The sequence below is a fragment of the Balaenoptera borealis genome (assembly GCF_965194805.1).
Source record: "Balaenoptera borealis genome assembly, chromosome: 20".
Classification (NCBI taxonomy): domain Eukaryota; kingdom Metazoa; phylum Chordata; class Mammalia; order Artiodactyla; family Balaenopteridae; genus Balaenoptera; species Balaenoptera borealis.
The window spans coordinates 26554137-26569909 of NC_138879.1; the positions used below are offsets into that span (position 1 = coordinate 26554137).

At 36.8% G+C, this 15773-nt stretch overlaps 1 protein-coding gene across 4 annotated transcripts in view; it reads left to right on the top strand.

The window, feature by feature from the left end:
* Positions 1 to 15773, top strand: part of CA10 (carbonic anhydrase 10) — a 615488-nt gene that overhangs the window by 2772 nt on the left and 596943 nt on the right. The gene's annotated exons all lie outside the window — the stretch shown is intronic.

Here is a 15773-nt window from a genome sequence, read left to right on the forward strand (position 1 = left end):
GCAAAGCTTATCCAAAACAACATAATATCATAAATACCAGTTTAGATGATGAGCTTTCCTAATACCCAGTGGCAAGGATGTACTTACTGGCTCAGACTTACCGACCTCAGGCTACTTGTGCCAGTCTAGTTTTAGGAGCTAGTGGGAAGCAAGGGCATTGCGATGAATGAAGTAGAGCTTGTGCCTACGTGTGTGTGTGTGTGTGTGTGTGTGTGTGTGTGTGTTGGGAAGGATTTTAATTTCTAAGCAGTGTTCTTGTTGGTGCAGGGAGTTGGGGGTGTGGAGTGGAGATGTAAGAAAATGCCCCAGGATAAGCAGTATTCCCCAGTTCAATTCAGTGCTTCCTCCCATTGACAGTGTCCACACCATTTCCCTCCACACTTGTCATTTAAGCACCCAGGGTAAGGCCCATTTGCAGTACTCCCCTCTGCCTGCATTCCCTCTGCAGAATTGGGGACTCAGCCAACTTCCCATGAAGTCAGCAGAAGAGGAGATCAGGAACCTTGCCCCTGTGAGCAGGCATATTTGAGCAGCACTGGGGTGGAGGGACATGTTTCCTGCATCTCCCTTCAGCTCTGCTAATCCCCACCCTATAAGCCAGACCAGATTCTGGATATTAAAAACCCTTGTCTGCCCTTATCCTGGACCCAGTTCCAAATACCATTATTCAGGGTGGGAATGGGGGGTCTTTTATTTGAAATCATTCTGTTTGGGGCTTGGCCACCCTAGTAATAAATTTGCCTCTATAATACTTTAGAGATATGTTGTGTACCTAGAAGCCAATAAAAAGTGCCCTGGGGTCACTCCAAATCCTCTACTCTTTACCCATCCTACATCTAGGAGGAAAAATTCCCAGGTGACTTGTAAAGGTTTATATCAGTCATATGTCCAGGGATAGACTGGGTGGCATCTCACAAGGCCACATTTTACATCTTTCTCTTCTACATGCCTCTTTCAAACTCTCTCTCTTTTCTCCATGTTATTTCACTGGTTATAAAATAGTCTTTTCCTACCTCTTTCCAGCATCATAAATAATTTCAAATCAGACAAACCAGCTGAGTCCCTTTAAGATTTACAAAAGGTGAGCATTAACTAAAGCTCTGGACCTCCCCATCCTTTGTCCCCAACCCCACTCTTCATTTGGTCAGGCCAGCACAAAGGGGAACCAGTTGAGCATGGGCCTGTTCTTAGCCTCCAAAAGAGGCATTAGTGGGATACTTGTCACAGCTATACTTGATTTGGTGTATCAGCAACTAAATTGTATAAATAGAAGCATTAGGAGAGAGTTATTTCCAACCCAGGAGAGTTGTTATGTGGCCTTTCACATGTATTTACTAAATAATCATCATTGCTATGTAATGAGAAGATAAAAGTATAAGCAAAATTGCTAGCTATTAGCTAAATATGGAAAACTAGGTTAGCGTTCCAAATGCCTAGTTAGGATCAGCATTAATTTACACTTTATGAAGACATTTAGGCAGAGATGCAACATTATGGACTGTATATTTACACATTCATAAACTTAACTTTAAAAGGCCATTCTTTCTCCAAAGCCAAGGTGGCTTCCTCCCTCTATAAGAAGAACTGCTCATTCAGTGATGTCCATGTATGTCACAATTCTGATTAGTAATATAGTTATGACTCACATTTGCCACAGTTTGGGGGACTTTGTTTTCCCATCTGGCAGCCTTAAGAGGTATAGGAATGCAATACACTAAGGTTAAATAATTGTGGCTCAGGGAGTGGTTAGTGGGCCTATCATTTCTGTTTGCATGATTTGCAGTTTTAATTTAATCATGAATGAGCTTTACCAAAAGGAATGTAAGCCTGTATTCATAGAAGCTAAATCTTAAAAAGAAAAGCACCTCTCTACCATCTTGGGATCAATTGCCCTGCCTAGTAAACGGGTACTAATTGTTAGTGAGTTACCAGGCATCTATGATTGATGTATTTGTAGGGTTGGTTTCATTACTGAGGAATACCAGACTAGAAAAGGCCAGCAAAAGTCTGCAGTGTAAACATTCTGCAGAAGGAAAATTTTGGAAGTAAATTTGGCCTATAGAAGGTATATTGACTGAATATCAGTTGGCTTTCAGGAACACTCTGGAACTTTGTAACAGTGTTTTGTTAACCAAAGGCTCCTACCCTCATCCTACCCCACCCCCCAAATTGAAAGTACACCCAAGGAGTTTTCTCCCTGGGTCTGTGTGGCTATATTGCTTAAAATACAGACACCTGGGCTTGTATGTTTGATGGCTCTGCATTAATCATTTGATTGCGATGAAGCTGAGTAAATGGGACTAGGGGTCTGCTAGCTAGCTTGGCCAGGCCTGGCTAGCTGCTGGGGAAGTAGCATGTGTGCCTTCCATTTGAGAGAATTTGGCCTGCTTAAGGACAACACAGCTAGTCTGAAGAGGGAATGCCATGATCTGGGAGTTCTTGGGGCTCTACGTTCGACTCATATTTAATTTTACTGAAAATGTAAGGCAGCCAAGATCTGTGGAGATGACAGTCAGGGAGGGAGAGAGAGAGAGAGAGAGAGAGAGAGAGACAGAGAGAGAAAACCAGGATGATATTTCCCTGTGCTAGCAAGAGCACATTCCCTTCTTACAAAAGCAGCACATGTCAGCGAGAATGAATACTTAGCAGCACCAGAAGAGAATTTCTTGGTCCAAAGAGAGCTGTCTGATTTAATTTACACTGCACATCCTACTTCCCTATACTTTACTTCCCTTTACTTCCTTGTTAGTTTATTTATAATAATAACAGCAATAGTAATTAGAATTATGTGGTACTTTCACATGTATTACACAATATTGCACATATTTTAACTCATCTAGTCTCAGAATTTGTAGGGTGATTTTATAAATGAGGCAACCAAAGGCCACAGAGGTTCAGCTTGGAGGATTCACACCCAGTTCTAAGTCAAAATTCAGTGTATCATTTATGCTATGGTACAAGATTTCTTTTAAATGTTTTTATTAAGTATTCTTTTATTTTGATGTTTCCAATTGAAAGAGTAAATTGTGTTAAATGGATGTAAATCTTAGAGAGTTTAGAAGTGGAAGTTTAGGGTGATTGCAGCCTAGAGCTAGAATTAAGATGGTGTTTGAGTTGTACATGACTGTCATTCAAACAGTTAACACTGTTACTCATTTGCCCCCAGTGCCTTATGATCAGCAATACCTGTAAGAAATGAGTGTTTCATACATTCTCTCCCAATCTGAAAATTAAAATGGTTTCACATTAATGGTTTACATTTAGAAATGGGATGATAGTACATACCTCACTTTTGTTATATAGATTAAATTAGATAATATGGTCAATGATTTTTACTTAGCACAGTGTCTCAGACAGAGAAAGTGTGCAATAATATATATTTTTCCTACAAACCTGGCATTGCAGGGTTTGTGAGGAATAGAATAGAACCTTTACCTTCCTCCCTTACAACTTGTTTAAAAGCAAAAAAAAAAAAAAAATCATTAGTGCATTTTATAACATTGAGTACAAATCCTACTTTCAGTGAGGTCTTGGCTTAACAACTTTGAAATGTCTCTTAATTTTCTTTCTCTTATAAATGAGACTGGTAACATTAGGCTTTGGGGCATAGTCATGAGTGTAACCCACTTTATTCCTGTGAGCCCAATATGGAGGTGAGGCTTGGAAAGTTAAATAAATCACTGGGAACAAAGTAGTGCTTATTCCCAGGGGAACAACAGAATTTTCTTCTTTCTTCTTGTAAATTATAACTCAATATAGACTCAACTTTCAGGTGCTTCCAAAATGGCAAACTGCATATGCTGTCAATATGATTTGAAATAGAAAGTTCCATTAAATATAAAAAAGAGCTCCACCCCAATAAAGAATCTGATGATCTCATTGGCAATACGGTTTCTTTAAGTCCAGTTTCCCATGTGATGTCACATAGACTCTTCACTGACAGATGCTGTAGATGACAGATATCATAGATGGGACTCTCCTGGCAGTGAGACGAGAGGCTTCCTGAGTAATACACTATGGGAGGAGGGGGGAAGAATTGTCAATGTTGAGAAACATTTTCTTGGGTGGGGAGGGGGGGGTTTGATTGCCACCCTAGGCAGTCATACTTAACATCCCACCTTTTCACCTTAATTAAGCATTACATATTTGGGCCTGAGGTTTAGGCCAGGAACACATCCAGGTACCATAAATGTGTACAGTAGCAGGCCATTGTGTAAAGAATATGGGAGTTTGAAGACCCACCCTGCAATCAAACTCTGCCTTAATTACCTATGTGACTTTGGACAATTCTCTTAGCCTCTTAGACTCTCAGTTTCCTCATCTGTGAAATGAAAAGTTATACCTTCTTTGCCTATTTCAAAGAATTGTTGAGGGAAACATCAGAGAGTGATCCTGAATGTTCTTTGTGTTATACAAATGTAAAGTATCTGTGTCTTTACTATATTATGGAATGATCCATGCATAAGATATAGCTTTAAAATAAAAGTTGAGATACATACACATAATGTAGAGTGATATTAAATAATACGAATAATACTTAATGGTTTAGATATAGTTGTGAAAGCAAAGTTGTAATGCACAAAATTTATCATGATATAAAACAGTACAAATAATGCCTAATTGTTTGATAGAGTACATAAATGCTATGTAAGAGAGAAGTCCAGACATGAAGGAAAAGGAAGATATTAGGTAGATGTTAGAGGTTTGGATAGAAGAGTTGGAGGGGACCACATCATCAAAAGGAGAGGGATAGGAATGAGTAAGATGTACAGTGAAGACTGTCCCAATTGGAAAAAAAGATTCACTTTAGGAGATACTGGAAAGTTGGGAGGAGCCCACTTAGAGAGCTGTTGAATTGAGAGAATATGGAGTGTCCTAATATATTTAATTTCTTGGTGATTTTTATTTTTTCTTATTATGGATCTTTACATGGATTCAATGGATTGAACTTGGTTAAAATTTGTTTGAAATTCTAACATTTCTTTAGATTTTAAATTTGTATTGCATGTCTCCAACTACTGCTCTCAAATCTCTCAAATCTGTTTGAGATTGCAGTTGAGTTTTGGGGAGACTTCAGCTTTCTCAACTGTAAAATGGAGATGGTACTTATTTCCCAAGATTGTTGATCCTACAGGATAATTGTAAGGAGCAAAACACTATTTGTAAATGCCTAGCATCGTATCTGGAATACAGTAATCACGGACCAAATTACACATATCATATAAGAGTGAGCGTGGGCTTTGGAACCAAAATAGGTCTAAATGTGAATACTACCTTTAGCATTCACTCTCTGTGTGATCTTAGGTAAGTTCTTTACATTCTCTGAGTCTCTGTAAAATCTGTAAAATGAGGATTGGAGAAAATGTACGTAAGATCCTGTCAAAGTGCTTGACATGTGGTAGTCTCTCAGTGAATTGGAGCTGTTCCCATAAAATCATTATCATCAAAAACAATACTTATTTTGACACTTTGGACCTGTTTTTGTAAATTACAATTAATTTTTCAGTCATTTCTTTGTGTTCAACAAAACAGTATTGCCAGCTAACTGCGTGCCAAGCATAGGAATTACAAAAATTAACAAACAACACTTGGTCCTTAGTATTTATAAGACGGTATACATGTTATGTGATAGAGTTGTGTTCAGAGTGCTTTTTATATTTTTAATTATTATTTTAAATTATTTATATATTTAATTATTTTATATTTTAAATTTATTTAATTATAAAGAAAAAGCAGTTAATTCTGTTGTTAGAAGTTGGAAGATGCAACTGGGGAAGGGGTAGGGTTTATGGAAGAGAAAACAGTTGAAATAGGGTTGGAAGGATACATGAGATTTCAAAAGAAGAGGAAAAAAGAAAAAGACATACCATGAGGCAAGAATAGTATGTTCTTATACAAGAAGTGATGAAAAAAACCCACAAAAGTATCAGAAGTATGGTAAAATGAGCATATAAAATAGATGAGTTAGATTAAGTGACTGGATATAGGCTAGAAGAATAACTTGGGGCCAATTTAAAGGGGTTTGCAAGCTAAGGTAAGAATTTTAGACGGTATCTTTTAGTTATGAGGAGCAAAGGTAGAGATAAAGAAAATGACATAATCAGGTTTGTGTGCAATTTAATGATACTTTTATACTTTTATTGCAATAAGCAATAACTTAGAAACCCAACTACTTCTTGTCAATCTTTATTCTTGCTCACAAAACCTGTTTGAAAAAATACTGGCCTAATAGATTAATTAGACCATTATAGGACATTCTGAGGGACAGACTTAAAAGAAAAAAATCAAAGAGTTGTCCTATCTCCTATGCACCTCCTGTACCCTAATCTTTGAGATTTAGTATTTTCACAATAAGCAAATGCAAATGTCTCCATTTTTGTACTTGAATAATAATAATAATGTCTTTAGCATTAGATAAAGGCTAAGGGAAATGAATCATCCATACATTCTTTTGTGTTGTGAAGATCGTGTGCCAAGTAATAGATGTGCTATTTGACATGAAACCAATGGTTAAAGCACTGCAAAGCATTTTACATCAGCTTTACCTTATTATACTCTGTACAACTCTTATTTCCAATAGACTGCATGTTCACTTGGGAGAGTATACTCGTGGTCCACTAAATTGTATACCCATTTCACCCTTTCAATGGCCCAGTTAATATAAAGTACGTATAGAGACCTAAAATGAAATGGCTTCCTTTGTTTACTTAATCATTCAAAATTTATTGAGGGTGCTCTATATTTAAGGTACTGGGGATCCAACAGGAATGAGTAAGACAACTGACCTTTCCCTCCAAGAATTCATAACCTTCAGCAGGACACTGATTTTAAAAATATTAGTAGTTATAGCAGACTGTGATAAGTACTGTAGTGAAAAGAGATACAGCAGTGTGTGAATAGGACAGAGAAGGGGCATCTGACTCATTCTGGAGGTGGAAGGGCTAGAAGAAGGTGAGTAAATAGTGTCAGAGGGTGTTTGGGGTGAGTCTTAAAGAAAGCTAAAGAGTTGGCTTGGAAGATTTTTGCTGATTGACTAGGAGTGTGATAGGGGAGGGATGATCATAGGAAACAACATTTGTAAACACAGGGAAATCAGATAGGACATGATGAATTCAGGGGACTGTGAAGAGGTAAGTATGGCAACAACTAGAGGGTGGAGTGTAATGGATGAGGCCGAGATAGAATAGCATATAGGAAATATGATGCTAATATCAGTAATACCTTACATATGATAGTAGTAAAAATTACCCTTGTGCCTCTCTGTGCAAGGAGGGCATCTTTTAAGGCTCAGGGGGATAGGTCTAGTTTATACCTTTATCTTCTTTAGGAGCAGACCAGTCAGGGTTAAAGCTTTTGGCTTTAGTACAGCTATGCTCCGTTTGGCCCAGATCACTAGTTATTTTCCAGTATCGTCTCTAGTTCCATGTAGCTTCCCAGAAGCTTTTGTGATAACTCAGATTTAGACTACAGAATTTACCTCCTTACTTAGTTTGTATTTCTACCCTAGGAAAAAGAGCCAGGATGCTATTGGTTGATCCTAGATTTTGAAATATGGCAACTATCATTTTATTCCCTTTGGTAATTGAATCTTTTCTGCAACTTTCTGCCGTTTTCATCTTGTGTAATCTTAAACAAAACTTTAAAGGATTTATAGCATGTAAGGGTGGGGTGGGTGCTGTGAATGCTAATGAATGGTCTGGGATTGCCTTTATGACACAGCCATAAGTGCTTTTATTGGCAAGATTGGACTGGTAATGGGGTAGCCAGTGTTTGGGTTTGAGTTCATTTGCATTAAGGTGCCATCAAGATGGAAGTGGAAAGATCTTCAGTGGTTGTGAAGGAGACAGTCTACAAATGCCTTTCCCTCCTGATCCGGAAGAGGTGGGACCTTTGTCACAGTACATGGAGAATTAATCTTTAACTTTGTCCCATACTTAATGCCCATAGGCCAAAGGGGCTGGCAGTAGGAAATGAAGCCTGTGACTTTCAGGTGAATTTACCAGAGCCAAGTCCTGCTGGCTTCACAACACATTTGGCAACAATGCCACAGTTGGAATAAACATATTTACTGAAGGATATGAGTCAACATATTCCTCTTCTGCTGCTCCCTCTTCCTGCCATACACACAAGTTACCTTTCACCTTTAAGGAAAACAATTTTGATGGCAGCACTTATTGAGTGAGTAGGGACCATTCCTCCTCCATGATTTTGGAATAATATAAATACCTCACAGGATTCTTGAAAAGGACAGATATGGGTACATGTTTATGGAAGGATTCTCTCCCACTCTGAAGGGGTTTAATGGGTTGGTTCATTAATTTCACAAATGCTAATAAATGCCTCCTATCAGTGAGGCACTGAGCCAGACAGAAGTTAAAATATAGTAAGCTAAACAGCCTTGCCCTTGTAGAATGTATATTTAGTGATACACAATTTTTTCCCATTGCTCAAACTAGAGCCTGGCATTTTAGTAGATACTCAATAATGAATGAGTGAGTTGATACATAAATGAATAACAAGGATTGATTTAGAATGGCTTTCCTTCCTTCACAGGAGACTGGGAAACAAGATTCAGATCTTGTATGGAGGTTAAGAGGGAGGGAAAATGAAGAAGACTTCTCTGTTAGCTGCCCTCTTGCTTCTACTGCATGCAGTCAGAACTGGAACTTTCCCAGGGAGCAACTTATTGGATAGCTTTGTATTTCCTTCTCAGACTCAACTCTTATCTGCATTTGACAAACCAGCGTTAGTCAGGGCACTTCGCCATTGTTTAAAATGTATTTCTGCTCCTTTGTGTTCTGAGATACCATCCTGTGAGACTTGAATTAGGGTGATTAAGGATCCATGGATGCATTGTTGTTCTTTTTTCATGCCATCTCTGTTCCTATTAAAGGAAATTGCTAAGGATATGGTTGTTTTCTCACTGGGTTCCAGCTTGGGAGAAGCCAGCACTTGAGAAAGCTCACTGTTTTTTAGTTAGCAATGAACTAGAGTGCTTTAGGGGAAAAGGCTACCCACCCTTTAGTCTTGAGGCAGAGCAATACAGGAAACTGTTTTCTAAGGTGTTTTCAGTCTTCTGTCAGAAAACTTTACCCCCCCCCCACCCTTGCCCAGCCTTTAGAAACAGAACTGTGGCACCCAACAGTTTTTACCATGGGGGGCAGAGGCGGGTATTTCCAAGAGCCTAGAAATTGAAAGAACATAGTGTATTTGCTGTTCTTGGCTGTACATTCTGCCTATAATCTCCTAGTTGATCTTTATAACTGTGAGGAAATGGTCAGTTAGGTGGTTTGTTGTTTGCTTGTTAATTTTAGAAAAAAATAAGAAGAAGTTATAGAAAAAAAGGCTCCTACTGTTAATCTTCCAGTAGATATATGGAAATTATACTGATAGTTAGAAAGTGAGGCATCTATGAATAATAAATGTTTGTTGTATGGCCTGGGTGTAAATAGAAGTATGTCACTGGCTAGCTGTCTTGCAGTACACAGTAATGATACCAGCTCTAAGTCACTCACATCTTATAGAATGAAATATAACGTAGTGAAGTCATCATTTTTTGTTATCTCTAACAGGTTCCATCCCTGTTTTTCCACTGTTATGAAGATGTTCTTTGTGGCCTTTTAGTTTGTGTCTTTGAAGTTCTGTGTTGTAGTGGCTAAATGAGAGTCCTATGCAATTAAAATAGTGCGTGAGTTGGTGCAGCCTTTTTTTTTTTTTTTCTTTCTTTTTTCTTTTTTTTTTGGTTCCTCTTGCTTTTAGAACTGCTGAAATTAGAGCCTGACTGAGCCAGGTAAAGTTTTATAATGTTCCATATCTAAAGGTAAAATGTGTCAAACAAATTAAAAATGACAGTTTTATTTGTGCATTTGCTGTTTAGTTTAATTGTGTGTTCAATTGAAATGCTCCTCTTTGATCAATAGTCCTTACAAGCAAGGGACTGTACATGCAAGTGTTTTAGTGTTACAAACATGAGTGATACTAGAAGTCATTGAGTTAATTTTAATGCTAAATATAATAGAAGAATAGTATCAAAGAAAATTTAGGAAAACAAACTGATTCTTCATAGACTAAATTTTTATTTCCCAAAGTTTGCAATTATAAATTTTTTTCCCTTAAAGCTTTGTACTTAAAAAAAACTTTTACATTATATCTTAAGTATTCCCCCATGTTGCTTCCTAGTTGTATTAGTTTAGGAAATCCAGGACTTTGTGACTGGTAAACCCCACAGTCTCAGTAACATAACATAGTAGAAGCTTACTTCCGGTTCACATTAATTGTCTAATTGGTGTCAATTTGTGTGTGTGTATGTGTGTGTGAGAATAGGGGCTTGGTGAGGAGGAAGGGATAAAAGAGAAGGAATCCTGTCTGTGTAGTGACTTGGAAGTCTCAAGGGTGATAGTCTCTGCTATCTTCAAGACATGGCTTCCAATGTTGTTCTGTGCATCAACATTAACAGCTGGAAAAAGAGTGAGAAGGATGATCATGGGAGAGGTGTTTATGGGCCTAACAGGAAAACTGTGTACCTCACTTCTGGTCAATCACATGGCAACATCGAATTGCAAAAGAGGTTGAGAATTGCAGGCTAGTCACAAGACTAGCCCAAGCCCAGGAACAAAGGGAAAATGGTCTAGTGAACAATTGTCTAGTGTTTGCCACTTTAACATTTATGATTTTCTTCGTAATAGTTTCATAATATTTTATTCATCTAAAATAGCATTATTTATATTTCTCTTTTTCCCTATTTTTGAGCAGCTATGTTATTTCTAGATTTGCCATTTTGGGCATATGTTTTTGTCTATAGATATTTATTTCTATTGAATTATTTCTTTACAATCATCTCAGTATTGTGATTACTGGGTAAAACAGTGTGAAGTTCTTTATGTTTTTACCATATTATATCCATAAGTAATATATAACCTGTGTATAAGTCGCCAGCAATACACTTGAATTCCTGGAGGAAGTAAATAAGTATGTAGAACAGTTATTAAGTTTTCAAACATCTGTTTAAAAATACCCAAATTCAACTGAGCACATTTTAAAGATACTATTGGTATTTATTCAACAATTCATACATTGAGCAGCATCCCATCTAGCAGATAGAAAGGAGCTCCAGAGAGCTGTACAAATTGGAAGATTTTATAGGCAGAAGAGGGTGGGACAGGAAAGTTACTAGCAAAGACTTGATTGTTTCAGACAAGGTCACCTTCCTTTGGGGGACAGTAGGAATCTACCTGGCAGATTACCTCATTGGTGCTGGCCAGGAAATTCCAGAGTGACTGGTTAAGATTATATTCCTGAAAAAGACTGAAACTGCAGTTAGGTTAGGTATTAAGTCTTGGTTTGGTGACATGGGCCTTAGCACAGATGACTCCATTTTGGGCCTGTTGTCTCTTTTTTTGACAGATCCTTTCAATAGTGGTCCACTCCCAGAAAGTATTAAGCAAAAACCAAATAGCCATGGCATTCAAGATGTTATTTTTGCTTAATAAGTCAGATCAGAGACAGGAAACCATGGTTAAGGACAAGCAAATAGCTTTTCTAAGTTCAGAAATTTGAGCCTACTTAAGTATTCTTCCTAGAGCATATTTTCATAAATTATAGGGAAGAATGGCTCAGGTGGTTTGAAGAAAAGATTACTGGGATGGAAGTTAGAACATGTTGTGGTTAGTACTTGTTTTGCCACTGTATTGTGTTGTGAAGGATGTAGTTTTACTGGTCTGAATCCCAGTTTTCTCCTTTTAAACAGGGATATTGGACTGGTTAATTTCTAGGTCCCTTTCCAACTTGGAAATTTTACAGTGTTATGAAACTTTTAAGAAAATTATCAAAGTTTACTGTTGATGCTAAACTTTTCCAGTTTTTGAAATGTCAAGGCAGCAAGATTAAATTACAGGAAGAACTTTGGATGTTGTGAGTGAGCAGAAAAGTGGGAAGTGACTCTTGAGATGGGCAAATGTAAGGATAAGGCATAATGAAAGACTAACCCAAACTATATTTGTGGAATGCTGACCTTGTAGCTCTCTAGTAAGACCCTGAGAAAGAGTCCAGGGGCCATCACTAACTACTCCATAAAAGCATTTACTGAAAACCTTGCCGGGCGGGTCTTTATATTAAAGTCTTAGAATTTTATCTCAACTCTGCTGTTACTTGTTGTGTGACATTAAGAAGTTACTTGAAATCTCTAACTAATCCTTAGTGTCCTCTTTTGAAAACTGGAGGAATAGCATCTGTCTTTGGAGTTAAGGGAGACTGAAATTTAAAAATGCAGCATAGTGCTTGGCATATGCACTTGATAAATGGTGGGTTTTGTATTGTTATAGCTGAAGCTAAAAGAACAAAAGACATGTTGGGAAATATTAGGAAGGAATTTGGCAATATCATTTAAAACATGAGAATTAAATGAGCCAGTTCATATGAATGTGTTTAGCACAATGCCTGCACATAACACATAATCAGTTAAGGTTGGTTGAATCTGATTCACTAGGGGAAGCTGGGATGTTTGGGGAATATTTTAGAGATTATAAGAAAGAAGACCATCATGTCTTTGTCATAAAAATGATCTTCAGAGATAATTTACTGAGTCTGGCCCAGAGTTTTCTTTAATATTAAAAAAAAAACTAATGACATATTTTAATTTTATAACTAAGGTTTAGACTTACCAAGGCCTCTAATACAGTATATGGTCTCATGTGACCCAGTAAATACTCAACCTTCACAATGATGGCATAAACAAAATCCTGATTCAGGAATGTGCTCATAGTTTTTCTTGCTTGATACATTAGTAAATATTGGCTTATTGGCCAGAGCAATAAAGATATGAGGTATTATGATCCAGTCCATTTATGAGAAAATATATAATATTTACATGTTCTAAAACTGTCACTTGTTCATTTTTACTAGAATCTGGTTGCTCTCTTTTCATTATTTAGTTTTGCCAGCTTCCTCAAGCACTAATTTACACACATGGTAACCTTAAACATGTTTTTTCAATAAGTTTTCAACATGAGAAGATACTTTTGATTTATGTTTCATATTCACTTAAGAGAATGATTTTTAAAATGATAATTAAATGCTAGGCCATTTGTGGGATTGCAACGTGGTTCCTTTTTAAATATATCTGTTCTGAGAATTTCAGCAAAAGGTGAAAAGAAATAGGACAGATGACAAGTGCTGTATTGATGTTAAGTAAAAACAAGCAAACTGTGACCTACATGAGCCGGTCTCTAGGGAGCTGGCTTTGGAGCTTTTTTGAGTGTTTGGGTATTTTGTGGGATTTTTTTTCCCCAATCACTTTAGTAGAGGCTGGATTACAATTGAGAGTGCAGAGATTAATGGCCTGTTGTGACTAATCCACTAAGCCCCTACTCTTATTTCTCTTAAATTGATTGAATTTAGAGAAACCAAAGATAGGCCCATACCAGCTACCCTGATATTAGATCCCAGTGAATTAATGAGTCTTAATAGCTCTAAGTACATGTAACCAAGAATCATGGCACCTTTATGGAATGTAGTCACTTTTTGCATTAAGAAATTCTTTTATTTGTTGCTTAGTAGAGTAGATCCCAATGTGTTGTTTCATAATCTTTTTTTTTTAAGAGAACATTTTCACATGATTACAATTAGAATTATAACACAAATATATTCAATTTTAATTAATTTAGATAAGAGAAAAAGAAACATCACCTGTAATCACATAACTTTAATGCAACTGTTGTTAACACGTTATTCCCCTCTAGGTTTTATATATAAGCATTTTTACTTATTTGAAATTGTATTCCACTGTTATGCTTGAGCAAAAAGTCATGTGAAATAAATATATGGTTTGTGTGCCATAAAGCAAGGCCCACCTAAAATGTAGACAAAAATAATGTAAAAATAATTATATAGAGAGATGGATAGATATGGCATTGATTTAAAAAATCACAATTTTATGTTAAATTAGTGAACTCAGATTGCATGAAATTTGAACAGAATTTAAATTTCTAAATCTTTAATTATGAATCTGTTGCTTTTGGAAAAAATATTTAGTAGGACGACTGAAGATGAGAAAGGTAATCATAGTATTGGGGATTTATGAGTAGGAGAAACAAAGAGACAATTTAGAAATGAGGTTTTAAAAAATGTTTTATTTAAAACACAAAGATATGTTTAAATGCACTGAGAAGCCATTTAAGGGAATGATTAAAAGCTTATAGACAGACCTAGGTTTAAACCCACACTCTGCCTCTTCCAAGCTGGATGGATTTGGGTAAGTTAACTTCTGCATCTCAGTTTTCTAATCCGTAAAATAGGGATAAAAATAACCACCTCAGTGATTTTCTTATAAATATTAAATGACATATGATAGTAAAGCACTTAGTATGTTATTATCAGGCAGATAATAATGGCTTAATAAATGCGATCTGTTAGTAACATCACATTCAGAATATGTAAGATGCAGCCAGCCTCACTGTCTTTCTAAAGGAGGAGGATACTTTTGAGTTGCCTGCTTTGTAGAGAACATTGTACTAGAAGCTCAGAAATTCTCAATACCTCCCACTAAGTCTACAAAAAGTATTCACACTGTTAAAACTGATGTGTAAAATCTTCTGTGATACTCCATAAACACCTTTCCAACTTTGCTCCAATCTGCCAACTCACTATTCTGTGAACACACCTTACACATACTTGCCTATGCCTTTGTTCATGTTGTGTTTCTTCACCTGGTTTTCACCCACCTGAATCATACCCGTCTCACAAGTTCAGCCAGAGGTCTCCTTCTCTGTGAATGCTGTTGTGATCAGTCCAGTTAGTAGTAGTCTCTTTGTTCTCTACACCCCACTGGCTTTTATTGACTCTAGTGCTGCTTGTCACTGACCTTTCTTCTTCATCAGATGGAAAACTCGTAATCTAGTTTCATCTAGTCTTCTTGTATATCCTGTTCCCACTCCTAGCACAATACGCCGATTGGTTGGGTTTTACTCCCTAATCTTTAGTGATGGTTACCAGATTATCTGCAGATATTCTAAGTAATATCTGTTGATCTAAGTTTTATTTTTCTTCCCCAACCTACCTAGTCCCACTTAGAGATACTACAGTTCAGGACAAGGCTCAGCAAGTAATAGACTGTAGGCCAAATCTGGCCCACCACCTAGTTTTGTAAACAAAGTTTTCTTGGAGCACAGCCATGCATGTTCATTTATTATCTATGGCTACCTTTATACCACAGCCAACAGAGTTGAGTAGTTGCAACAGAGACTGTATTGCCTGAAATGCCTAAAATATTTACTATGTGGCCCTTTACAGAAAAAGTTTGCAACCCCTAATGTAAACGATTGACTTTTCTTCAATGAAACCATTTCCCTCAATGAAAGATTGGCTAAATTTTATTTTTTTTAATTTTAATTTTATATTGGAGCATAGTTGATTTACAGTGTTGTGTTAGTTTGAGGTGTACAACAAAGTGATTTAGTTATACATATACATGTATCTATTCTTTTTCAAATTCTTTTTCCATTTAGGTTATTACAGAATATTGAGCAGAGTTCCCTGTGCTATACAGTAGGTCCTTGTTGGTTATCTATTTTAAATATAGTAGTGTGTACATGTCAACCCCAAACTCCCAATCTATCCCTCCCCCACACTTCCCCCCCACCCCCCCAGTAACCATAAGTTCATTCTCTAAGTCTGTGAGTCTGTTCCTTTTTGTAAGTAAGTTCATTTGTATCACATTATTTTTTTAGATTCCACATATAAGCGATATCATATGATATTTGTCTTTCTCTGTCTGACTT